At 48.4% G+C, this 27,873-nt stretch overlaps 1 pseudogene across 1 annotated transcript in view; it reads right to left on the bottom strand.

Annotated features, from left to right (window-relative positions):
- The window catches only part of LOC144278208 (uncharacterized), a 51,321-nt pseudogene extending 25,603 nt beyond the window's left edge, over nucleotides 1-25,718 (bottom strand). The window contains exon 1 of the transcript XR_013348543.1: nucleotides 23,557-25,718. The product of XR_013348543.1 is annotated as an uncharacterized LOC144278208 (transcript). The remainder of the gene's footprint in view (nucleotides 1-23,556) is intronic.
- Nucleotides 25,719-27,873: the final 2,155 nt, after the last annotated feature.

A 27,873-nucleotide genomic window follows, 5' to 3' on the forward strand; every position in this document is an offset into this window, starting at 1 on the left:
AGTGGTGTTCCCCAAGGGTCAGTCCTAGGACCAGTCCTATTCAACTTATTCTTAAATGATCTGGAGCAAGGGGTAAACAGTGAAGTGGCAAAGTTTGCAGAGGATACTAAACACCAAAGCAGACTGTGAAGAACTTCAAAAAGATCTCACAAAACTAAGTGATTGGGCAACAAAATGGCAAATGAAATTTAATGTGGATAAATGTAAAGTAACACACATTGGACAAAATAACCCCAACTATATACACAATATGATGGGGGCTAATTTAGCTACAACTAATCAGGAAAGAGATCTTGGAGTCATCGTGGATAGTTCTCTGAAGACATCCACACAGTGTGCAGTGGCAGTCAAAAAAGCAAACAGGATGTTAAGAATCATTAAAAAACAGATAGAGAATAAGATGGAGAATATCTTATTGCCCTTACATAAATCCACGGAGTGCCCACATCTGGAATACTGTGTACAGATATGGACTCCTCATCTCAATAAAGATATACTGGCCTTAGAAAAGGTTCAAAGAAGGGCAATTAAAATGATTAGGGGTTTGGAACAGGTCCCATATGACGAGAGATTAAAGAGGCTAGGACTTTTCAGCTTGGAAAAGAGGAGACTAAGGAGGGATATAATAGATGTATATAAAATCATCAGTCGTGTGAAGAAAGTGAATAAGGAAAAGTTTCAGAGCAGCAGCTGTGTTAGTCTGTATCCGTAAAAAGAAAAGGAGTATTTGTGACACCTTAGAGACTAACAAATTTATTAGAGCATAAGCTTTCGTGAGCTACAGCTCACTTCTCAGATGAATAAGGAAAAGTTATTTACTTGTTCCCAAAATACAAGAATGAAATGAATGGGCAGCAGGCTTAAAACAAATAAAAGGAAGTTCTTCTTCACACAGCGCACAGTCAACCTGTGGAACTCCTTGCCTGAGGAGGTTGTGAAGGCTAGGACTATAACAGGGTTTAAAAGAGAACTGGATAAATTCATGGAGGCTAAGTCCATTAATGGCTATTAGCCAGGATGGGTAAGGAATTGTGTCCCTCGCTTCTGTTTGTCAGAGGGAGTGATGGATGGCAGGAGAGAGATCATTTGATCATTACTTGTTAGGTTCACTCCCTCTGGAGCACCTGGCATTGGCCACTGTCAGTAGACAGGATACTGGGCTGGATGGACCTTTGGTCTGACCCAGTATGGCCATTCTTATGTTCATGAAAAAGTGTTATTTCTCCACAGCGTTTCTCAAACTAGGGGCCCAGACCCAAAAGGGGGTTGCAAGCCTACCATGGTATTGCCACCCTTATTCCTGAAAAAAGAAAAGGAGTACTTGTGGCACCTTAGAGACTAACAAATTTATTTGAGCATAAGCTTTCGTGAGCTACAGCTCACTTCATCGGATGCATTCAGTGGAAAATACAGTGGGGAGATTTATATACATAGAGAACATGAAACAATGGGTGTTATCATACACACTGTAACCAGAGTGATCACTTAAGGTGAGCTATTACCAGCAGGAAGGCGGGGGGGGGGAGGGGGGCGAAGACCTTTTGTAGTGATAATCAGGGTGGGCCATTTCCAGCAGTTGACAAGAACAGGAACAGTGGGGGGGGGGAGGCAGGGGGGATAAACAATGGGGAAATAGTTTTACTTTGTGTAATGACCCATCCACTCCCAGTCTCTTTTCAAGCCTCAGTTAATTGTATCCAGTTTGCAAATTAATTCAATTTAGCAGTCTCTCTTTGGAGTCTGTTTCTGAAGTTTTTTTGTTTAAGTATTGCCACTTTTAGGTCTGTAATCGAGTGACCAGACAGATTGAAGTGTTCTCCAACTGGTTTTTGAAATTTGTCAACTGTGTCCACATAGCTATACAGGGGACACCATCACAGGGCCTAATCACATCAGCCACACTATCAGAGGTTCGTTCACCTGCACATCTACCATCATGCATATATGCCATCATGTGCCAACAATGCCCCTCTGCCATGTACATTGGGCAAACTGGACAGTCTCTATGTAAAAGAATAAATGGACACAAATCAGACGTCAAGAATTATAACATTCCTTTTCTTTTTGCGAATACAGACTAACACGGCTGCTACTCTGAAACCTTACTCCTGAGCTGATGCTGGCAGCGGTACTGCCTGGAGCTGGGTGGCGAGAGAGCGGTGCATGCTGGCCGGTGCCCAGCTCTGAAGGCAGAGAAGTAGGGGTGGCTTAGAACTGCCACCCTTACTTCTGTTCTGTGGCAGCGCTGCCTTCAGAGCTAGGCAACCTGTCGGCAGCTGCTGCTTTCCACTCTGCCTTCAGAGCTGGGCAGCCGGAGACCAGATTTCATGGTCTGTGACGCAAATGTCCGCACTCATTTTTCTGCCCCATTTTTCTACTCCCCAGCCCCACTTTGTACCTTTGGTTTCTGTCCCACTCACCCCACCCTAGTTATGGCCCTGTAGCTGCACCAAATTGTCTGGTTACCAAAAAAATTCACAGGTGTAATGTAATAGTTGATTGTTTATATTATTCCAGCAGATTTTTCTTAAACATATAGGTCTGCTGTGGCTTTTCCAAATTACAGCATTTAATAAAGGTCCATTATTACTTTTCTGCAATTTTCCAAGCCTCCTTTAAACTCAGCTGCAATTATTTGAAGATCATTCTGTGATTCAGGTAGGGTCTTAATTATTATTAACCAACAGGAGAAAGAAACAGAAACCACAATAGGGAAAGAACAAGTTAAAAATATGTACACGTTAGATATGTTAAAGTCAGCCATAAAATTCATTTTAGGGCACTCAAGGAATTAGCTGAGCCAGCATGGATTTGCAAAAACAAATAATGCCAAGTCAATCTAATGTTCTGCTTTCACAGGGATACTGGACACTGTAGACACGACATATCTTGATTTTAGTCAGGCTTTTGACACAGGCCCCCATGACATTCTCATAGTGAACAAGGAAATGTGGTGTACATGAAAGAGATATAAAATGGGTGAAAATGTTGTTGAAAGACTGTACTCAGATAGGAATCATTAGTGGTTCACTATCCAACTGAGAGGATGTATGCATTGGGGTGTCCAGGGGCCAGTCCTGGATCCGATATATTCAATATTTTCACTAATTACTTGGATAACTGACTGGAGAGCATGCTGTTTAAATATGCAGATAATAGCAGTTGCAAGCACATTGGAGGACAGGATTAGAATTCAAGGTAACATTTACAAATTAGAGAAGTGGGCTGAATGAATGAGATGAAATTCAATAAAGACGAGTGCAAAGTACTAGACTTAGGGAAGGAAAACCAAATGCACAACTACGAAGCGGGTAATAGCTGGTTACGAGGTAGTACTACTGAAAATGATCGGGGGTTATAGTGGATCACAAATTGAATCTGAGTCAACCACGTGACTCAATTGTGAAAAAAATATGATTAAGCACTGGAATAGACTAGCAAGAGAGGTGGTGGAATCCCCATCATTGGAGGTTTTTAAGGACAGGTTGGACAAACACCGCAGCGCTGGGGGCTGGACTAGATGCCCTCTCATGTCTACGACTCTATGCTAGGGAAATGTTTGGTCACTTGATTACAGCACTGACCGGCCCCACCCACTAGCACTAAACCACCGAGACATTTTGAAACCCTCCCAGTAACAAAGTCTGGGAACCGAATGGGAAAGAAGAGCAGAACAAAAGGAGTGACATTGGGGGATTCCCCCTGACATTGTCCCAAGGGCAGCACACTCCTACAGCAGGGGGTACAGGGAGAGTCAGGAGTTGGTTTTTCCTCCCCCTGCACCTCATCTTGTTCATAGCAAAGTGAATCTGCCCAGGGATGCGGCAATAAGTGTGCATGGGCCTGTCAGAAATCTGGGAATCTCTCTCCCCAATTATTTCTCCCACTGCCCTTTTCAGTCTCTCTCTCTCTCTCTCCTTTTTCTCCTTGTGTCTCCCTTCCCCTGTCTCTGGCTGGCAGCCAATCCTGGGGGTTCGCTCTCCTGTCGCTGGATCAGCTCCTGCAACTGCTGAGGGGTGGAGAGATATGGGGTGAGGAGGGGCTGTTTGTGCAGAGTCACTTTCATGCCCATTGCCTGCACATTCCCTGAGGTCTCTATCAATCACCTGGAGTCTCTGGCTCAGATGTTGTTGTGGGCAGAGCCTTGGGTTGACCTATGGGGCTAATTACAGCTGGAGAAAATCCTCACCTTGGCTGGGCACAGAGGAAGCTTTACTCACGGTCACTCCCCAGCCCCGATCCCGCTGGGGGAGCAGCAGCTGCTCAGCCTGGGCTCCCAGATCACAGTCGAGGCAGCAGCGTCTGAACCAGGAAGCTCACCCCAATATCCTGAGCAGAAAAAGAGAAACTGAGTAACTTTCCCCCCTTTCGCAACAACTGAAACCCCCTCCCCAGAGGGACACACCCTGATCGTATCTGCCCCCCATGTTAATTTGGAGTCACTCCCTGTTCTGCCTTGCAGTGACTCCGGATCAACACGCGTCTCAGCGAGACCAGAAACGTGGCTCAGGCAGAAGGGGACCAGACTCCTTTTAAACGGATTGCAGCGGGGAATCGAACCTCGCTCCCCATGTGCTGAGAGGGATTCACAGCAACAGTTTTCCACCCCCCCACCTAACCCGCCCTTCACACCCTCTGCCCTCCCCGGCTGATTTTCCAGCCCCCCCACGACCCCCTGCTTCTCACCATCTGCCCCTCCCCCGGCTCCGGGAGTCTCTCTCTGCGCGGCTGCCCCTGTGGTCTCTCCGCCAATCAGCGAGTAGGGCGCCCTCACGCGCACCGTTAACGGCCTCCGCCCGTCGGTTCGGGCAACGTCATTTCCAGTCTGAGGTGCGTCAGGAACTACATCTCCCAGCCTGCCCTGGGGCGCTGCTGAACTCTCAGGCCCAGCTCGTACAGACCGCCCCCTTCATACAGACCCCTCCGCCCCGCCGTACCTGGCCTATCAGACGCCGTGACAAGGATCAGACCCGGGAGGCGGGTTTGCCGGCGATGGGCCCCCGCGCGCGCTGGCTTGGACTGAACATGCACATTGAGCACGGAGGGCGCATGCTCAGTACTAGCTGCTGAAGCCGCTGCGCCCTCACTCTGCCCTGACTTGGCCCGAAACTCCCCTCCGGGCCGGGGGGGCGGAGTCTGGGCAGGGGGCAAACACTGACTGTGCAGAGCGTGGGGGGGTCAAACAGCTGGAAGCGGGGACAGGGGAGTGGGGGCTAAGCGGGGGGTCAGAAACCCGGCACAGGGAGTGACTGGGGGGGTCTTTTTTAATCCCCCCCACCGACAGTCCAGCCCCCGTGTTATGTGTGTGTGTGACGGGTTGTGTGGCTGTAGTGTGTGCGTCGTCCAGCGTGTGTATGACGTGTTGTGTGTCGTTGTGTGTCTGTGTGTTGTGTTGTGTGTGTGACGTGTTGTGTGGGTGTGATTGTGTGAGGCAGGCTGTATGATGTGTTCTGTGTGTGTCGTGTGTCTGTGCCCGTGTCGTGTTCTCTGTGTGTGTGACGTGTTGTGGGTCGTGTTCTCTGTGTGTGTGTGTCGGTGTTGTGGGTGTGATGTTTTGTGTCCCCTGTTGTGTGTGTCTGACGTGTTGTGTCCCCTGTTGTGTGTGAGTTGTTGTGTGCCTTTGTCTGTCCTGTTGTGTCTGACGTGTGTCGTGTGACGTGTTGTGTGTGTCCGTCCCGTCTTATGTGACGTGTTGTGTGTCCCGTTTTGTGTGTCGTGTGACGTGTTGTGTGTGTCCGTCCCGTCTTATGTGACGTGTTGTGTGTCCCGTTTTGTGTGTCGTGTGACGTGTTGTGTGTGTCTGTCCCATCTTATGTGACGTGTTGTGTGTCCCGTTTTGTGTGTCGTGTGACGTGTTGTGTGTGTCTGTCCCATCTTATGTGACGTGTTGTGTGTCCCGTTTTGTGTGTCGTGTGACGTGTTGTGTGTGGTGTTTTGTGTGTCCCGTCTTATGTGACGTGTTGTGTGTCCAATTTTGTGTGTCGTGTGACGTGTTGTGTGTAAGACGGGTTGTGTGTGGGGTTTGTGTGTGTGACATGCTGCATGTGCGTGCGAAGTGCAATGTGCTGTATCTGCGCATGACATACGACATGTGACGTGCTGTGGACAACGTGCGGCGCACAGTGTGCTGTGTGTGCGACGTGTTGGGTCCGGGTTGCAATGTGCCACGTGTTGTGTGTGCGACGTGCGACATGCCACATTTTGTGGGTGACGTGCGACATGCCACGTGTTGTACGCAACATGTTTTGTGTGTGTGACATACAACATGCGACGTGCTGTGTGTGCCACATGCGATGTGCGACTCGTGAGGTGTCGTGTGTGACGTGTTGTGAAAAGTGTGGCGTGTTGTGTGTCCTGTTGCGTGTGTGACGTGTTGTGAAAAGTGTGGCGTGTTGTGTGTCCTGTTGCGTGTGTGACGTGTTGTGAAAAGTGTGGCGTGTTGTGTGTCCTGTTGCGTGTGTGACGTGTTGTGAAAAGTGTGGCGTGTTGTGTGTCCTGTTGCGTGTGTGAGCATGATGTGTTTGTGTGACGTGTTGTGTGTCCTGTTGTGTGTGTGAGCATGATGTGTTTGTGTGACGTGTTGTGTGTCCTGTTGTGTGTGTGAGCATGATGTGTTTGTGTGACGTGTTGTGAAAAGTGTGATGTGTTGTTTGTGACGTGTTGTGTATGATGTCTTGTGAAAAGTGTGACGTGTTGTGTGGGTGACCTGTTGTGTTGTGTGTCATGATCAGGTGTTGGTATGTGGGTGACGTGTTGTGTGTCAGGTTGTGTGTCGTGTTGTGTGTCGTGTGTCGTGTTGTGTGTCATGTTTGTGTGAGATGGGTTGTGTGTCGTGTTCTGTGTGTCAGACGGGTTGTGTGTGTTGTGTGTGCGACGTGCTGTGTGCGTGTGCGATGTTATGTGCGTGTGCGAAGTGCGATATGCTCTGTACAACGTGCGATGCGATGTTGTGCGACGTCCTGTGTGTACCACGTGCGAAGTCTTGGGTCTGAGCTTGCAACGTGCCACATGTGACGTGCTGTGTACGTGCGAAGTGCCAAATGTTGTCTGTGTGACGTGCTGTGTGTGTGACGTGTTGTGTGTGCAACATGCAACGTGTGATGTGTTGTGCGTGATGTACGACGTACTCTGTGTGCGACGCGTGAGGTGTCGTTGCGTGTGTGTGTCGATGTGTGTCATCTATGATGTTTTGTGCGTCTGTCATGTACCATTTTGTGTGTCATGTGAGGCGTTGTGTGTTGTGGTGTGTGTGTGTCAGTGTCCTGTCTTGTGTGTTATTTTTGTGTGTCGTGTTGTGTGCCGTTTTGTGTCTCGTGTTGTGTGTGAATTTTCTCTGTTGTGTTGTGTGCCATTTTGTGTGTCATGTGACGTGTTCTGTGTCGGTCTTGTGTCTTCTGTGCTGTTTTGTGTCGTGAAACGTTGTGTGTGTCAGATATTGTGTGTCGTGTTGTGTGTGTGAGAGGTGTTTGTGTATGTGTGATGTGTTGTTTGTGTCGATGTGTGTTGTGTGTCATTTTTGTGTCGTGTTCTGTGCTGTTTTGTGTGTCGTGCGATGTGTTCTGTGTGTGACATGGTGTGCGTCATGTGCGATGCACAACGTATGTGCGACGTACTGTGTGTGCGACGTGCTGCATGTGCCATGCGATGTGTGACGTGCTGCGTGTGCAACATGTGTGTGTGACATGCAACGTGTGACATGTTGGGCATTACATGTGACGTGCTACGTGTGCAACATGTTCTGTGTGCCATGCGACGTGCTGCGTGTGCGATGTGTTGTGTGCCATGCGATGTGCTGCGTGTGACATGCAACGTTCGACATGTTGGGCTTTACGTGCGACGTGCAATGTGCTGTCTGCGCCGTCTGTCTTGTTGTGTGTCATGTGTGACGTGCGTCATTTCGTGTGTGTTTCTGTGTGTGTGTGACGTGCGTCATTTCGTGTGTGTGTACATGTCGTGTATTGTGTGTGATTTGTATGTCATGTGTGCCGTTCTGTGTGTCGTGTGATGTGCTGTCTGTGTCATGTGTCTGTGTGATGTGTTGTGTGTGCATGTGCACGTGTGATGTGTTGTGCGGGTGAAGGTGCGAAATGTGACTTGTGCGTGACGTGCAACTGCTGTGTGTTTGACATGCAACATGCGATGTTTTGTGCGTGACGCGCGGGGTGCGACGTGCGGCATGCTGTGTGTGAGACGTGTTGTATGTGTGACATGCAACGTGCGACGTCATTTGCATGACGAGCGACGTACAACGTGCGCGTGACGTGTTGTGTTTGTGACATGCAACATGCGACCTGTTGTGTGACGTACGACATGCGGTGTGTGACGTGCGAGTGATCTTCGAGAGCGACGTGTGACGTGTTGTGTGCCTGACGCATTCTGTGTGTGACACCGGGTGGCCAGTCAGTGTAATGCATAAACACTTTACCTCATGGAGAAATAGTGACACTAGGTGGCCACGCAGGGTATTGCACAAAGCATTTCCCTCATGGAGCAACAGTGACACTACGTGGCCACTCAGGGTAATGCATGAACAATTTCCCTCATGGAGCAACAGTGAGACTGGATGGCTAATCAAGGTATTGCACAAAGTATTTCCCCCATGGAGCAAGAGTGACACTCGTTGGCCTCCCAAGGTAATGTACAAACAATTTCCCTAACGGAGCAACAGTGACACTACGTGGCCATGCAGGGTAATGCACAAAGCATTCGCCTCACGGAGCAACAGTGGCACTGGGTGGCCACTCAGAGTAATACACTGTTACGAATGATACCCGACAGGTCACGGACAGGACCTGCCGCGAATGATACCCGACAGGTCACGGACAGGACCTGCCGCGAATTATACAGGACAGGTCACGCAGAGGAACTGCCGGGAATGATACCCGACAGGTCACGCAGAGGAACTGCCGGGAATGATACCCGACAGGTCACGCAGAGGAACTGCCGGGAATGATACCCGACAGGTCACGCAGAGGAACTGCCGGGAATTATACCGGACAGGTCACGCAGAGGAACTGCCGGGAATTATACCCGACAGGTCACGCAGAGGAACTGCCGGGAATTATACCCGACAGGTCACGCAGAGGAACTGCCGCGAATTATACAGGACAGGTCACGCAGAGGAACTGCCGCGAATTATACAGGACAGGTCACGCACAGGAACTGCCGCGAATTATACCCGACAGGTCACGCACAGGAACTGCCGCGAATTATACCCGACAGGTCACGCACAGGAACTGCCGCGAATTATACAGGACAGGTCACGCACAGGAACTGCCGCGAATGATACCCGACAGATCACGCACAGGAACTACTGCGAATGATACCCGACGGGTCACGCACAGGAACTACCGGGAATTATACAGGACAGGTCACGCAGAGGAACTGCCGGGAATTATACAGGACAGGTCACGCAGAGGAACTGCCGGGAATTATACCCGACAGGTCACGCAGAGGAACTGCCGGGAATTATACCCGACAGGTCACGCAGAGGAACTGCCGGGAATTATACCCGACAGGTCACGCAGAGGAACTGCCGGGAATTATACCCGACAGGTCACGCAGAGGAACTGCCGGGAATTATACCCGACAGGTCACGCAGAGGAACTGCCGCGAATTATACAGGAGAGGTCACGGACAGGAACTGCCGGGAATTATACCCGACAGGTCACGGACAGGAACTGCCGGGAATTATACCCGACAGGTCACGGACAGGAACTGCCGGGAATTATACCCGACAGGTCACGGACAGGAACTGCCGGGAATTATACCCGACAGGTCACGGACAGGAACTACTGCGAATGATATCCGACAGGTCACGGCCGGAACTACTGCGAATCATACCGGACAGGTCACGCACAGGAACTACTGCGAATTATACAGGACAGGTCACGCACAGGAACTACTGCGAATTATACCCGACAGGTCACGCACAGGAACTACTGCGAATTATACCCGACAGGTCACGCACAGGAACTACTGCGAATTATACAGGACAGGTCACGCACAGGAACTACTGCGAATTATACCCGACAGGTCACGCACAGGAACTACTGCGAATTATACAGGACAGGTCACGCACAGTTCGAGTCTCGGCTGAGGCACACGAACAAAGTCCACAACTGCAGAGTTTCCAAAGATACTAAGTTTATTACACTCAAGGGTGGTGCCCCCCTGCTAGTCAGGAGGGGACCCCGAATGCAGGTTATACAGAGATTATATACCTTTTAGCAAAGCATGTTGCCCTCGTGCATCGGAAACCTTAGCCAATAGACAAACCCTTCCCTTATCTACCACCTATCCCTGCTAGGTATATTCCCCGTGCTAGACCATTACTTCAGCTACACAACATGGTCCTAAAGCAATGCACCAGTAGCCTTTGTTCTCAGGATGGGAGGCTCACCTCAAGACCAGGAGGCAGGGAGTTAGGAACAGACAAAGAACAGAAACAGGGAGTCGAGACAGGCTGGAAACAAGGGGGAGGGTTTTCACAGGAATGCAGTATCAAAGGAACACTCCTCCTGGTGCATGATGTGCTTGTTTTTAGACAATGGTGGGCCCCAAACCAAAATGGAGTCACATATGCTAACTTTTCCTTAACAACACAAATAATTTCCCTCATGGAGCAAATGTGACGCCACGTGGGCACTTGCACTAATGCACAAAGCATTTCCCTCACGGAGCAACAGTGACACTGGGTGGCCACTCAGGGTAATGCACAAAACGTTTTGCCTCATGGAACAACACTGACACCATGTGGCCAATCCAAGTATTGCACAAAGCATTTCCGTCAAGGAACAGTGACACCGGGTAGCCAATCTACTAATGCACAAAGCGTTTCCTTTATGAAGGGACAGTGAGGATGGGTGCTGAATCCCAGTTATGCACAAAGCATTTCCCGCAGAGCAATGGTAACACATGGTGACCTGTCAAAGTAATGCACAAAACCTCTCTCTCACAGCACTGCTGTGACATTCGGTGGCCATTTGGAGCAATGGAGGGGGTGTCTGCCTTGGAGCAGGAGTGACACCCGGTGGCCAGTGGGGGGTAACGTACAGAGAGAGCTCTCTGGGGGCAGTGAGTGCAGCGGTTAGGACCCAGGAGCCTGAGCTGTAGCAGGTCAGTCTGGAGTGCTGTGCAGAGTCCTGGACCCTCCACATGCCGTGGGTGGTGCTACCTGGGGAGTGCAGACACAGGCCGAGGGCTACTCTCAGACGCCTGCTCACGTCCTCTGCTGAATGTGGCCTGCTTTAGAGAGGAGGACTAGACTGGCATGACCAGGGAAGCTCACCCAGTGATACAGAAGGAAGAGACACTTGAGGACTAAGCATCTCGTTACAGTCAAGTTGCTCTCCACGAAGTTACTGGACTTCATGAAGATTCCACAGCACCTGACAATTCCTTGAGAGGGCAACAAAGGATTCCCCCACGTTTATCGTGCCCCAGTTAGATGCAGAGGTCTTTTCTCAGGGGCCCCACCCTGGGAGAGGTTTGACTCCCTGCTGGATGCCATCTGATGTACTGGGATTTCACTGTGCCTGACTGCTCCACTAGCCTGGACTCCCTCTCCGTGTTTTGCTCACTTAGGCTCTCCAGCCTCTGGCAGCACACGCACATAAGCAGGGACGCAGCAGCTGTAGAATCACACGGAGTCTGTAAACAGCTCTCTACAAGATGACTCTGCTAGGAAATCACCCAGCACTCAAATGCAGTTCCCCTCTGGAAAGCACACCCAAAATAATACTGTCTTGAACTGTAGCAAAATCTATACAACATAAGCTCATAAATTCAATGTGGAGGAAGATATGCACAACTTCTTGACCTCCCCCGTTCAAAGTTGCACAAACTGGGTACAATAATAATAATAAACAAAAAAAAGTTTCACTATAAAAGATAGATTTTAAGTAATTATAAGGGATAGCAAACAGAAGAAGGCAGATTACTAAGCAAATACAAATACACACGCATACTAAGCCTAAGATCTTAAAGAGACTGGATTCAAGCAGTAATTTCTCATCCTAAATTTCTTTTGGAAAGTTGAAGAGTTTCTGCAGCTTAGACTTTCAGTTGTTTCTCTTTATAGACTAGACCCCTGTCTTAGTCTGGACTCAGCCCTGGACTTCCCCCTTCTCAGTTCCTTTATCTCTTCAGGTACTTTCAGCAGCCTTTCTACTGCCCTGCATGATTTTCGTCCGCTCCAACTTCTTCATGGCTCCCAAGACCTCACCTCTTGGAACACACACGTACCCCTATCCTACAAAGGGAGACGGCACCAGGAGAGGAAAGGAGAGAGAAACTGAGAAAGTTGGCCAACACACTAGAGAAGAGAGAAAAACATAGGAGGAAGGCAAGCAACTCACCAGCTGGAGTCATCCTCCGAGGTGCAACCTTCTGCTGCGGAGGAGACAGCGTTCCTGGCCAGAGAAATGAGCAGCCCCTGAAAATGGGGACCTTGTCTCTCTCGTAAAGATATTCAGGCCTGTCTGTAAAGGCCTATACTCTAAGAATGTAGGTGTATTCTTATCACTTGGCTAGTGATAGAGGTATAAAAGAAAGAATCAAAACCACTGTCTGCCAGTGTAAGGGCCTTCTCTTACTGTGACAGTTTGTGGCCCTGTGCTTAGGCTCAGGCCTTTGGCTAAGCAGCAGAGGCAGCCATAAGCTGGGAAGCGACTGGTCACCTCCTCACATCCCAAACTAGTCACATTGAAATAAGGTGCTATTGGGCTGTTAGGCACTATCAGGACAGGATTGTATTCCTATCACCTCCAGAGAAAGGGAAGTGCCTAGAAAATGTAAAAGGAAACTTAGTTTGATAGCATCCTGTCTGGCAAGAACTCACTTATCAATAGCTGGGATGTGAAATCCTCACTTCTGTATTGTTTTGTCATTATAGTTCCCACTTTGCTGTCGTTTGTCTGTATAATCTCTGTCTGGTTCTGTGATTGTTCCTGTCTGCTGTATAATTAATTTTGCTGGGTGTAAACTAATTGAGGTGGTGGGATATAATCGGTTACATAATCATGTTACAATATGTTAGGATTGGTTAGTTAAATTTCAGGAAAATGATTGGTTAAGGTATAGCTAAGCAGAACTCAAGTTTTACTATATAATCTGTAGTCAATGAGGAAGTGAGTGGGTGTGGGTGGGGGTGGGCGTGGGCATGTGGGTGAGGGAGATGGGAGCAGGGAATGGGGGTAAGAAAATTGGAATCATGTTTTGCTAAAGGGGGAAATGGGAACAGGGAATGGGAGTAAGGAAGTTGGAATCATGTTTGGCTAAGGGTAGGAATGGGAACAGGGACACAGGTGTAAGGCTCTGTGGTGTCAGAGCTCGGAAGGAGGATACTAAGGAAGGAAACTGGAATCATGCTTGCTGGAAGTTCACCCCAATAAACATCGAATTGTTTGCACCTTTGGACTTCGGGTATTGTTGCTCTCTGTTCATGCGAAAAGGACCAGTAAAGTAAGTGGGTGAAGGAATAAGCCCCCTAACACTCGTCAGGAACCATTTCTTACAAATCAAGCCCCAGATAACGGGGCGTTCCTACCTGGAGCCAGGCGGGCCATGAGCAAAGCCTTAACCAAACCAGACACTTATCTCACTGACATTAGCGACTGCTCCACTGCCAACTGGATGACTCCTGGCTTGCATTAACAATGCTCGTGGGCTCACTGCTCTCGCTCGCTTTCCATCCGATGTGGGAGGAAACTCTTTGTACTAAACCCAGACCAAGGAGGAAAAAGAAATAAGTTACCATCTCAGTAGGCAACATCGCGTAGGCTATTCTTTTCTCCTCTCCCACATGGCAGCATTCCGCCCCAACCTCCCCCCCATTAGGCCTTTAGTACTACAACTAGAAAGCACCCCTTGGAAAGGTAACTGAAATAATCACTCTGCACAGCAGACTCTGGCCCCTCATCAGCCGTAATCTCACAGAGCCCCATACACAAAGAGGAAGCAAACGGCCTCTGAAAAATACTGCAGCGAGCACAGATGAGGAATTCAAAGCACTGAGCCCTTACTCACAGCCAGTTATGCGGGAGACAGAAAGCTGATGACTCTTCATGTCTGCTTAGAAGGAGTTCCAAGCTGCTTAGCTACACCTTAGCCACTTCCCCTCTGGCTAGGGCTCCTGGACAATTCCTCTACGAGAGTAGCTGCAAAAGCCAACCATGAGCTATCATTAAACAAAGCTCAATTGGTGCTGGAAATCCTGCCCTCATCCATGCATTGGCCCCACTCGATGAACAGAGATAGGATTAACACCGACAGTGTTAACAGTGTCCCACACTAGCATGGACTTCCCTGCATGACTTTTGTCCGCTCCTACTCCTCCATGGCTCCTGAGACCTCACTTGTGGGAATGCACACCTACCCGTGTCCTATGAAGGGAGACAGCACAAGGAGAGAAGAGAAAATGAGAGAAAGACAGAGTTAGCGAACACACTAGAGAAGACAGAGAAAGCCATGTATGATTTTTGTGCGCCGTGGGCGATTAGTGTGCGCCGTGGGCGATTTGTGGGCGATTAGTGTGCGCCGTGGGCGATTTGTGGGCGATTAGTGTGCGCCGTGGGGGAGTGCGCGCACCGTGGGCGATTTGTGCGTGACTTGCGGGCGCGCCGTGGGCCATGTGTGGGCGCGCCGTGGGCCATGTGTGGGCGATGTGTGAGCGCGCCTTGGGCCATGTGTGAGCGCGCCTTGGGCCATGTGTAGGCGATGTGTGGGCGCGCCTTGGGCCATGTGTGGGCGCGCCTTGGGCCATGTGTGGGCGCGCCTTGGGCCATGTGTGGGCGCGCCTTGGGCCATGTGTGGGCGCGCCTTGGGCCATGTGTGGGCGCGCCTTGGGCCATGTGTGGGCGCGCCTTGGGCCATGTGTGAGCGCGCCTTGGGCCATGTGTAGGCGATGTGTGAGCGCGCCTTGGGCCATGTGTGAGCGCTCCTTGGGCCATGTGTGGGCGCGCCTTGGGCGCTCCGTGCGTGCTTTTTGTGCGCCGTGCGCGCTTTTTGTGTGTCATTTTGCATGCCATTTGACGTGGTCTGTGTTTTGTTGCGTGTGTGTGATGTACGTGAAACGTGCTGTGCCACGTGCAACGTCTTGTGTCTGTGTGTGTGTGTCGGTGTCGTGTCATGTGTGACGTGACATGTCGTGTGTCTGGGTCATGTGACGTGACGTGTCGTGTTGAGTGTTCTGTTTAGTGTGTGTGTGACGTGTCCGGTGAGAGTGTGGTGCCATTTTGTGAGTTGTGTGTGATTTGTGTGTCCTGTTGTGTGCCGTTTTGTGGGTCGTCTGACGTCTTGTGTTTGTGTGAGATGTGTCGTGTGAGGCATATGTCGTGAGAGTGGTGCCGTTTTGTGAGTCGTGTGAGTATGTCATGTATGTCATGTGTGAGTGTGTCGTGTGTGTGTGTGATTTGTGTGTCCTGTTGTGTGCCATTTTGTGGGTCGTGTGACGTGTTGTGTTTGTGTGAGATGTGCTGTGTTGTGTGTCGTGTTGTGTGCGCCATTTTTGTGTGTCGCGTTGTGTGAGGCGGTGTGTCGCGTTGTGTGTGTCGCTGTCGTGTGTGTTGCGTTGTGTCATGTGAGGCAGTGTCGCGTTGTGTGTCGTGTGAGGCAGTATGTCGCGTTGTGTGTGTCGCTGTCGTGTGTGCCGTTTTTGTGTGTCGTGTTGTGTCGTGTGAGGCGGTGTGTCATGTTGTGTCGCTGTCATGTGTGATTTGTGTCATGTTGTGTGCTGTTTTGTGTGTCATGTGACGTGCTGTGTGTGTGACGTGTTGTGTGTCGGTATCATGTGCCGGTGTCATGTGCCATGTGAGGTGTTGTGTGTCGGTGTCGTGTTGTCTGCTGTTGTGTGCCATTTTGTGTGTGACGTGTTGTCTGCCGTTGTGTTGTGTGACATGTTTGTGTATGTGCGACGTGAGATGCGCAACATGCCTGCGATGCGCTGTGTGTGAGACGTGCGATGTCTTGTGCGATATACGACATGTGGTGTACAACCTGTTATGTGCTGGGTGTGCCATCTGCAACATGCTGTGTGCAACGTGGTGTGTGTGTGCGACGTACATGCAACGTGTGCCACATGCGACTTGTGTTGTGTGTGTTGTGTGTGATGTTTTATGTGCTGTTTTCTGTCATGTGACGTGTTGTGTGTGTCGTGTTGCGTGCGTGTGCCACGTACGTGCGACACGTATGTGCGATATGTCATGTGAGGTGTTGTGTCGTGTGTCGTTTTGTGTGTCGGGATCGTGTGTCGTGTGTGATTTTTGTGTCGTGTGTCATTTTGTGTGTCGGTATCGTGTGTCGTGTGTGATTTTTGTGTCGTGTGTCGTGTTGTGTGTCATGTGAGGTGTCGTGTTGTGTGCCATTTTGTGTGTCATGTGAGGTGTCGTGTTGTGTGTGTGTGTCGGTATGTGTTGTGTGTGATTTTTGTGTCGGGTTGTGTGCCGTTTTGTGTGTGTCATGTGTCGTGTGTGCGCGTCCACGTGTGCGATCTGTTGTGCATGTCCGTGTGGGAAGTGCGAAGTGTGATGAATCAACTTGCCACCCCCTTCCCCAACACTTTAGCCCGCTCGTAAACATGACCCTACCCCCTCCCTAGGGTGTTACTGACACTAAAGCGACTTAAAGGCCCCCAACTTATCACTATTGGTTGGCACCCAATTGCCACCAGCACTTCTATGCTGCTGCTGGCCAAACCCTCTCCCCAAAATCTATACCCCACCCCCTACCCTGAACCCAACTGGAACCCTTACCCTATAACCTGGTCCCCAACTCTAAACCCCTGAACCAAAACTGTAGCCCAATCCTCACCCCAACCCTAACCTCCAGCTCTGAACCCAGCCCCTCTAAGCCTGACACCACTTTAAGCGAGAGCCCAGTTCCCCATTCCCACCCTGTGGAACAACAGTACAAACCACACCTTCCTACCCCCCCCGCCCAGGAATCCTGCTTCTTACCACCACTTGTTTCGAAATTAACTTTTTTTTCATTTGCATTCCACAAACCTTCATTCTCATTTGATGGGTTATTTAGTTACAGGGGTATACACAATGCAACTCTTTGCTATAACATTGTAACAGAACACAGATAAGTGAAAACAGTGCAAATAACATTCCACTAGTTTTCAGGAGGTTTAAACACCCAATACATTTGAACATTTATCAATTATTTTGCTCTATACTAATACACACATCAATTGGCCTGAATACACTCTGACATAAGCTGCTCTGCCAGCATCACACCTTGTACAAACATTACTGCAATAGTGTGTAGGGCAGCGTGACCTCGGGGGCCTGTGAGCTGGTTTCAGGGGGTCTGCAGGACCCCACAGCTGAAGCACAGAGCCCCCACACCTCCCTCAGGGCAAAAGCCCGGAGCCCCAATGCTCCCCACTCCTCAGGGCAGAACCCCAGAGCTGCCCCCCTACCCCAGCTGGGTCCTGGAGTTTTTATAGCATGTTGAGTGGGGGTGGGGGGGAGTGAAGTGCTCTAGCGAGGTGGGTCACCTTTTTTATAGGGCACAAGTGCCGGAAATCCTTCCTCCTATGCCTATATTTTATTCCTCACCCACAATTGTGTGTACTGATGACACATATATACGCACGTTAAGTTTCCTTGTGATGTTCCTGTTAAGCCTGTGGGTACCACCTTAAAAAAAACCCCTATGCCATTCTTCATTATCTGTTGGTCTAGACTTATGTGTGAATACTTATTTATTTAGGTAGCAAGATATAGGTTAACTTTATTTTTCTGGGTAAATGGTCTTAATATAGATATGTTAACTGTCCTTAGCTTAACATACAGCATATGGCCTTTAGGTCTCTTGCATTACAGCCAAGCTTACTTTAATATAAATCTCTAAACCTATTACAATAAACCAAATACTTAAACATATACAAAAAAAATATTCCTATAAGCTACACGACTCAGAATCAGGACAAGAGATTCTCCCATTGCATTCTCCTCTGAGCCATTCAAACCTCCTTCACTCATTAGTTTTGAGTCATATTATTTACAAAAGTTCTAGTATTGTCGTAACGGAAAAAACCAAAAAACAAACAAACCAGCCAGCCTCCCCATCTGCAAACAATCCCATCTCAGTAGGAAAAGTCCTACAACAGGCTTTGCCAACATTTGGAAACTGGGATTTAAACTCCAAATGATCTCACTGTATTTCAGAACCATTCAAATTCCCCATCCAGGTCTGTGATACTTTCATCTCAGACCCTAAATTACTGTTTTAGGAGCAAAGAAAACAAACTGTGATCCACAAACAAAGGGCTGAGAACCCTGAATCATAGGACACATTGAGCGCTGGAACTGTAGAAAGTGGAGAAGATCAATTCTACATGGCTTAAAAAGAGGAAACGCTGCTGGGGTAATTCGGCAGGTGGGAATCCCTCCGACTCATCACTTCACTTGTCACAGAGGTTGAAAACACACACTCTTCCCCCCACCCCCCAAGTCACAGAGTCACCAGGCGATGCTCTGGAACTACTCCATATGAAGCCAGTCAGGACTCTGGGGGAGCATGTCTCCTCTCTCTCAGCACACTGTCACCAGGGCAAGAAGCTTACACAGCTTCGACCTTCCTGGGTCTGACCTCTAAGTATTCAGCATCCCCTTCCACACCGTGTGCTTCCCGCAGCGAGTCCGCCCGGATGGGGCTCCTGGGGAAGCCAGAGGGCCCTGCCCCCCAGTGACTCTCAGCCAGCCGGTAAAAAGAAGGTTTATTATTCAACAGGAGCATGGCGTACAACAGAACTTGTTAGCACATAAATCAGTGACTTTCGATCAAATCCATCTTGGGGAGCCGTGGGCCAGATGCCCTGGACTCCCTCTCTTCCAGTTCCCCCAAGCACACTGCCAGCTTCCAGCAACCCAAATTCAGACACCCCCATTGCTCCTCCTCCTTGTCTTTGTCTCGCTTTCTGGGCAAAGAGTCACCTGGTCGCACCCCATTCCTGGGTCTCAGGTTACGAAGGGCACCGTGTGACAGGTTCAGTCACAGAGACCCCCTTGGGACTGTTACGTGATGTGCTGAAATGACCTCTGAGCCCGTTTTACCTACCAGCTTGGGACTTCCAAAACCCTGTCTTGTTGAGCCAGACATGCTAGCCTGCTGCAACACAGCCACAGGGTCTGAAGCATGCCCCCAAAGCTGCAGGCTTTAAGTGAAAACAGCTCAGCAGCTTACTTGTCTCCAGCACCCAGACACCAAGTTCCCAATGGGATCCAACCCCCAAATAAATCCATTTTACTCTGTATAAAGCTTATACAGAGTAAATTCATAAATTGTCCACCTTCTGTAACACTAATAGAGAGATCATAGAATATCAGAGTTGGAAGGGACCTCAGGAGATCATATAATCCAACCCACTGCTCAAAGCAGGACCAATCCCCAATTTTTTTTGCCCCAGATCCCTAAATGGCCTCCTTAAGGACTGAACTCACAACCCTGGGTTTGGCAGGCCAATGCTCAAACCACTGAGCTATCCCTCCCCCAGATATGCACAGCTGTTTGCTCCCCCAGGTATTCATCACTTACTCTAGGTTTATTAGTAAACAAAAATGACGTTAAGTATAAAAATCAGGATTTAAGTGGTTTCAAGTAATAACAGACAGAACAAAGTCAGTCACAAAGTAAAATAAAGCAAAAACACGCAAGTCTAAGCCTAATACGTTAAGAAACTGATTACAGGTAATATCTCACCCTCAGAGATGTTCCAATAAACTTCTTTCACAGATTAGACTCCTTTCTAGTCCGGGCCCGATCCTTTCACCAGGTAGTGTTAGTTCCAGCAGACATCTCAGGTGGTAAGCAGGGGATTTCTCATGACTGGCCCCCTTTGTCCTGCTCCACCCACTTTTATAGCTTTGGCACAAGGCAGGAATCTTTTGTCTCTCTGCATCCCCACCCCTCCTTCTAAATGGAAAAGTACCAGCTTTAATATGGATTTCATTTTCAGGTGACAGTCACATGTCACTGTAAGACCCCTAGTCTCCATTCCCCATGGGCTGGCCCACACATACACAGGAGGTCTTTCAAGTAACTTAGGTCATTTACAACTGATTGTTTCTGGAGCACCCTTAATGGCCTCCTCTTAATATGTTTACATCAGTGATACAAGTTTATATCTTATTCTCCTAGCTCCAGATATAGAGATAATACATGCAAACAAATAGGATGAACACTTTGTAGCTTACGAGCTTTCTAATGACACCACACAAGGGGTATTTAGTATAAAGCAAATTCCAGTTCTGTCATATACATAAGCATATTTCCATAAAGCATATGGACTGCAACATCACACAGCCTCACCAGCCTCAGACGTCTCAGCCAAAGTCATATACCCCTATTTCCACCACTGAGGTATGGGTGCAGCACACAGGAAAACTGAAGCGCACACAGTATTCATGAAAAACAGTAAAACTCACATAGGCTCGACAGTAAGACTCACAAACAACATAAGGGAAAATCCCCTCTTAGTCACACCCTCTATCCCTGCAACTTCTCTGTTATATTTATATTGAGAAAAATGGTACAAAACCCATCTGCTATTGAGCAGAACCCAGTGCAATGTGGGAACTGGGAATGAGGCAATCTGTCCCTAATGGGTGAACCTGAAGACTAACCATCACTTTGTAGTAGGAGGAAAAGTATAAATGTGATGCTCCAAATTTGGTTAGACTAGGAAAAGTGATGGAGACTGTGTCCAGTGCTGAGGAATCATAGAATCATAGAATACCAGGGTTGGAAGGGACCTCAGGAGGTCATCTAGTCCAACCCCCTGCTCAAAAGCAGGACCAATCCCCAATTAAATCATCCCAGCCAGGGCTTTGTCAAGCCTGACCTTAAAAACTTCTAAGGAAGGAGATTCCACCACCTCCCTAGGCAACGCATTCCAGTGTTTCATCACCCTCCTAGTGAAAAAGTTTTTCCTAATATCCAACCTAAACCTCCCCCACTGCAACTTGAGACCATTACTCCTTGTCCTGTCCTCTTCCACCACTGAGAATAGTCTAGAACCATCCTCTCTGGAACCACCTCGCAGGTAGTTGAAAGCAGCTATCAAATCCTCCCTCATTCTTCTCTTCTGCAGACTAAAAAAATCCCAGTTCCCTCAGCCTCTCCTCATAAGTCATGTGTTCCAGACCCCTAATCATTTTGGTTGCCCTTCGCTGGACTCTTTCCAATTTATCCACATCCTTCTTGTAGTGTGGGGCCCAAAACTGGACACAGTACTCCAGATGAGGCCTCACCAATATCGAATAGAGGGGGACGATCACGTCCCTCGATCTGCTCGCTATGCCCCTACTTATACATCCCAAAATGCCATTGGCCTTCTTGGCAACAAGGGCACACTGCTGACTCATATCCAGCTCCTTGTCCACTGTCACCCCTAGGTCCTTTTCCGCAGAGCTGCTGCCTAGCCATTCGGTCCCTAGTCTGTAGCTGTGCATTGGGTTCTTCCGTCCTAAGTGCAGGACCTTGCACTTATCTTTATTGAATCTCATCAGATTTCTTTTGGCCCAATCCTCCAATTTGTCTAGGTCCTTCTGTATCCTATCCCTCCCCTCCAGCGTATCTACCACTCCTCCCAGTTTAGTATCATCCGCAAATTTGCTGAGAGTGCAATCCACACCATCCTCCAGATCATTTATGAAGACATTGAACAAAACCGGCCCCAGGACCGACCCCTGGGGCACTCCACTTGACACCGGCTGCCAACTAGACATGGAGCCATTGATCACTACCCGTTGAGCCCGACAATCTAGCCAACTTTCTACCCACCTTATAGTGCATTCATCCAGCCGATACTTCTTTAACTTGCTGACAAGAATACTGTGGGAGACCGTGTCAGAAGCTTTGCTAAAGTCAAGGAACAATACATCCACTGCTTTCCTTTCATCCACAGAACCAGTAATCTCATCATAAAAGGCGATTAGATTAGTCAGGCATGACCTTCCCTTGGTGAATCCATGCTGACTGTTCCTGATCACTTTCCTCTCATGTAAGTGCTTCAGGATTGATTCTTGAGGACCTGCTCCATGATTTTTCCGGGGACTGAAGTGAGGCTGACTGGCCTGTAGTTCCCAGGATCCTCCTTCTTCCCTTTTTTAAAGATTGGCACTACATTAGCCTTTTTCCAGTCATCAGGGACTTCCCCCGTTCGCCACGAGTTTTCAAAGATAATGGCCAATGGCTCTGCAATAACAGCCACCAGTTCCTTTAGCACTCTCAGATGCAACTCGTCCGGCCCCATGGACTTGTGTACGTCCAGCTTTTCTAAATAGTCCCTAACCACCTCTTTCTCCACAGAGGGCTGGCCATCTATTCCCCATGTTGTGATGCCCAGCGCAGCAGTCTGGGAGCTGACCTTGTTCCTGAAGACAGAGGCAAAAAAAGCATTGAGTACATTAGCTTTTTCCACATCCTCTGTCACTAGGTTGCCTCCCTCATTCATTAAGGGGCCCACAATTTCCTTGTCTTTCTTCTTGTTGCCAACATACCTGAAGAAACCCTTCTTGTTACTCTTAACATTTCTCGCTAGCTGCAGCTCCAGGTGCGATTTGGCCCTCCTGATTTCATTCCTACATGCCCGAGCAATATTTTTATACTCTTCCCTGGTCATATGTCCAACCTTCCACTTCTTGTAAGCTTCTTTTTTATGTTTAAGATCCGCTAGGATTTCACCGTTAAGCCAAGCTGGTCGCCTGCCATATTTACTATTCTTTCGACACATCGGGATGGTTTGTCCCTGTAACCTCAACAGGGATTCCTTGAAATACAGCAAGCTCTCCTGGACTCCTTTCCCCTTCATGTTAGTCCCCCAGGGGATCCTACCCATCCGTTCCCTGAGGGAGTCGAAGTCTGCTTTCCTGAAGTCCAGGGTCTGTATCCTGCTGCTTACCTTTCTTTCCTGTGTCAGGATCCTGAACTCAACCAACTCATGGTCACTGCCTCCCAGATTCCCATCCACTTTTGCTTCCCCTACTAATTCTTCCTGGTTTGTGAGCAGCAGGTCAAGAAAAGCTCCCCCGCTAGGAAATTTGCTGCATTACCCTGGCCACTACATGGGCTATTTTCTTTATTGAAAACATAGTTGCGTTTTTACATCAGGATTGGTAATTCAATCTAGCTAACTCCATGGAAAAGCCTAGTGGAGTCAAGGCCCAGGTAGATTTAACCTCCATATACCTAGTAAAGGTCACTCCTGGTTTCCCCACCTGGGACTGATGGGCATTCTTGTTGGAGGGATGCACATTTCCATGACACAGAACAAAGGAGCTGATGAAAGACATTGTGGGCTTCACTCCAAGGAAGGGTGAGCTGCAAAAGGGAAAAGCAGACAACTCACCTGAAGGAGCTGAGACGCCACAAGTGCTGCCTTAAAGTTCACTACTTGGGAATTAGGAAAAGGAAAAAAAAAATCTTTTCTGAGCCCTAGACAAGATTTTCATGGTGTTTATCTCCCTTGCAGCTTCTCTGGTGATAAATAAGAGAAGAGCTGTGATGGAAGAATTTCCCACACTCACAGCATTCATTGCGTTTTCTCTCCTGTATGGCTCCTCTGATGTGTAATAAGGCCTGAGCTCTGAGCAAAGGTTTTTCCACACTCACAGCATTCATAGGGTCTCTCTCCTGTGTGGATCCTCTGATGTATGATAAGGCCTGAGCTCTGAGAGAAGGTTTTCCCACACTCACAGCATTCATAAGGCTTCTGCCCTGTGTGGATCCTCTGATGGTGAATAAGGTGTGAGCTCCGAGCAAAGGTTTTCCCGCACTCACAGCATTCATAAGGTTTCTGCCCTGTGTGAATCCTCTGATGGACGATAAGGCCTGAGCTCTGAGAGAAGGTTTTCCCACACTCACAGCATTCATAAGGTTTCTGCCCTGTGTGGATCCTCTGATGGACGATAAGGCCTGAGCTCCGAGTGAAGGTTTTCCCGCACTCACAGCATTCATAGGGTTTCTCCCCTGTGTGGCTCCTCTGATGTGTAATAAGGCCTGAGCTCAAAGCAAAGGTTTTCCCGCACTCACAGCATTCATAGGGTTTCTCCCCGTGTGGATTCTCTGGTGGTGAATAAGGGTTGAGCGCTCAGTGAAGGTTTTCCCGCACTTGCAGCATTCATAAGGTTTCTCTCCTGTGTGGCTCCTCTGATGTGTAATAAGGCCTGAGCTCAGAGTAAAAGTTTTCCCGCACTCACAGCATTCATAGGGTCTCTCTCCAGTGTGGATCCACTAACGGCGAATAAGGGTTGAGCGCTCAGTGAAGGTTTTCCCTCACTCACAGCATTCATAGGGTTTCTCTCCTGTGTGGCTCCTCTGATGTGTAATAAGGTGTGAGCGCCTCCTGAACTTTTTCCTGCACTCACAGCATCCATAGGATCTTAATCTGGTGTGGATTCTCTGATAGCAAATAAGGTGTGAGTGCCTCCTGAACTTTTTCCCGCACTCAAAGCCTGTATTATCTCTCTCTCCCGTCAGGATTCTCTGCTGGGCCGTGGTTTCCTTGAGGCCTTTGTGAGTTCCCTGATAGTTAACAGATATTCCAACTTTCTGGACTGGCTGGTTTCCTTGCTGCTTTTCTGGCCTGTGCTGCCCCTGAGAGCCTTTTCCCTGCACACAACTCCTAGACACACTCCCTGTGCATCTTTGCAATAATGCCTCATGCAGTTCCACTTGCTCATCTTCCTGCTGAGGATTCTGCACCATGGTCTCTCTCACCATCCTATCACCTGCTAGGATAGAGAAAGAAAAACCTCAGAAACCAGAAGTGAAAAGGGGGGAACAAACCAAGAGAATAGCTGAAGATGGAAAAAAACCAGGGACTGAATTTCCCCAAACTCTTCCCCAAAGGGGCGAGAGGAGGGGATCAATTCTGAATCCAGTTCCCATCCAAACACGCCCCAGGGAGAAAGGAGCTTCGGGAGGGAACTACTGCCAGGAGTTAGGATGGGTAGGGAGCCATGAACAGTATCTGCCCTGAGGATATGACACCTGCTGGGGACCATCCTGAACCCAGAGACCTCACAAGGTCTTTGTTGGGAATCCCAGCTGTTTCCTTCAAGCACTGAGTAGGTTTAATCATCCCTCACCCACGCGGCTGCCTCTCAGGATCTCTCTTTCCTCTGAGCCCCAGAGATCTGGGACCCACGGCTCTTCCCCTCGTTTCAGCTGGGAGATGACATCGGGTTTGGAAACTGGAAACCCTGCCCAGGGGAAAGACGACCAGTGAGATCAGGTAACAGCAAAAGAAGAAATTACTCAACTTGTGCATCAATGATGGTTCTTTGAGATGTGCCTCCCTATGGTGCTCCACTGTAGGTGCTAGCCCATTAAAAACAGCTGTGTAGACCGGTGTCTTTCCACACTACTGTGCCCCTTCCACGAGTCCGATTTGTCTTGCGTACCTCCAAGTTACACCTCATTTAAAAACTACTTGCTTATAAAATCAGACATAAAAATACAAAAAAGTGTCACTGCACACCATGAATTACTAACTTGCTCATTTTTACCATATAATTATAAAATAAATAATCTAAATATAAATATTGTACTTACATTTCAGTGCATATGTCAAGGTTCCTTCCCCACTCTGTACTCTAGGGTTCAGATGTGGAGACCTGCATAAAAGACCCCCTAAGCTTATTCTTACCAGCTTAGGTAAAAAACTTCCCCAAGGTATAAACTTTGCCTTGACCTTGAACCCTATGCTGCCACCACCAAGTGTGCTAAACAAAGAACAGGGAAAGAGTCCACTTAGAGACGTCTTCCCCCAAAATATCCCCCAAGCCCTACACCCCCTTTCTTGGGGAAGGCTTGATAAAAATCCTCACCAATTTGTACAGGGGAACACAGACCCAAACCCTTGGATCTTAAGAACAATGAAAAAGCAATCAGGTTCTTAAAAGAAGAATTTTTATTAAAAAAAAGGTAAAAGAATCACCACTGTAAAATCAGGATGGTAAATACCTTACAGGGTAATCAGATTCAAAACATAGAGAATCCCTGTAGGCAAAACCTTAAGTTACAAAAAGACACAAAAACAGGAATATACATCCCATTCAGCACAGCTTATTTTACCAGCCATTAAACAAAAGGAAATCTAACACATTTCTAGCTAGGTTACTTACTAACTAACAGAAGTTCTGAGACTGCATTCCTGATCCGTTCCCGGCAAAAGCATCACACAGATAGAGAAACCCTTTGTTTCCCTCCCTCCAGCTTTGAAAGTATCTTGTCTCCTCACTGGTCATTTTGGTCAGGTGCCAGTGAGGTTATTTTAGCTTAACAACCCTTTACAGGTGAAAGGGTTTTGCCTCTGGTCAGGAGGGATTTTATAGCACTGTATACAGAAAGGTGCTTACCCTTCCCTTTATTCTTATGACAGCATAGTATATAGATCAGCATAAGCAAGTCGTATGAAATTTTACTTTGTACTGACTTAGCGAGTGATTTTTCCATAGCAACTCTGGAAGACCTCTGCGTACCCCAGGGGTACACAGACCACTGGTGTAGACACTGCAGCTCAGGCTTAAGAGACTGAGCTCCAGACCAATCTGCAACCTCTCTCTCTCTCTCTGTGTTGCCTTGTTTTTTTGCCCTGGATAGCAGCAAATTTAAGCCCAGTCTGTACCCTAGTACCTGTGTCCCAAAGTGCAGTGCAGTTGTGTTCCCGTGTTCTGCTTCCCTTGGACCCAGTCATTACACATTAACCTCCAGGAAACTTCCATTGTCCAGTGTGCTTCATACATATGTGGTTAGTCCTTGATAATGTTTCCATGTAAATGGAAACAGGCCTATGCTACTTCAACAGGAATCACATCCCCATCCCAGAAGAGGAATTCATTCCTTCACACTCAGTGGCTAACAAAGCAGATTGAGAGGGAAGCTGACCCATGCATATTTTTCATTAAAAAAACCCCTACTAAATAAAGCCGCCATTCTCCAGAGGGAGACAAGGTCAAAGTGAAGGGCTAGGATAATGAACCATAAAATCACAGAAACGCACGGGGTAAAAGGACCTCAAGATGTCAGCTAGTCCATCCTCCAGCCCTGAAACAGGGCCGAGTATACATAGACCATTGGTCTAACCTCTTCTTAAAAACCTCCAGTGACCAAGATTCCACAACCTCTCTTGGTAACGTATTCCGGTACTTATCTATATGCGCAGTTGGAAAGTTTTTCCTAATATCCAAAATAAACATCCCATGCTGCAGAACAAGCCAGTTACTACTTCTCCCTACCCTAACCCTAAGCAGAAGAGGATAAGGGAAGATCAAATTTCAAGACGAGGACAATGGTCAGTGGTATCAGACAGCTGACAGGTCAAGGAGGAGAAGGAGGATGGAGTGCTGGTTCTGAGCTTCGCCTAGGGACTGGTCATTAGAGACTTCAGCAAAAGCAGCCTCAGTGAAGTGCTACAATCTCTGACTCCCTGAATGCTTCCCTTCCTACCCCTCACCAGACCCCCCTGTGATGGGCTGGGTCACAGAGACCCTCCTGTCACCTGAGGTGCTGGAACTACCTCTGAGCCCATTGCTCTGTCAGTTAGCGATGTCAAAAATTGCATCCCTACCTGACATAAATTGCAGCAAAAACTGTAGTGTCAACATAATTACAGTGGCAAAAAAGTACATGAAACAGAAAAACAAGGAAATTAAAGGCCCATAAAGTACATTAAGCAGAGTTAAGGATGCCTAGTGCTACCTCGTGCCCTTCCAGCATGTGGATAGTGGTGAAAAATAAAACCTCTGAAAACCAGGAAATGAAGAATTAAACTACACACCACCCCTGCAATGTAACCTTAACTCCACCCCTACCCCCTAGCCCTGGAGCTGGAAAATATCACTGGGAATAGCTCAGGAA

Source organism: Eretmochelys imbricata, chromosome 21, assembly GCF_965152235.1.
Source record: "Eretmochelys imbricata isolate rEreImb1 chromosome 21, rEreImb1.hap1, whole genome shotgun sequence".
In the NCBI taxonomy this organism is placed as follows: domain Eukaryota; kingdom Metazoa; phylum Chordata; order Testudines; family Cheloniidae; genus Eretmochelys; species Eretmochelys imbricata.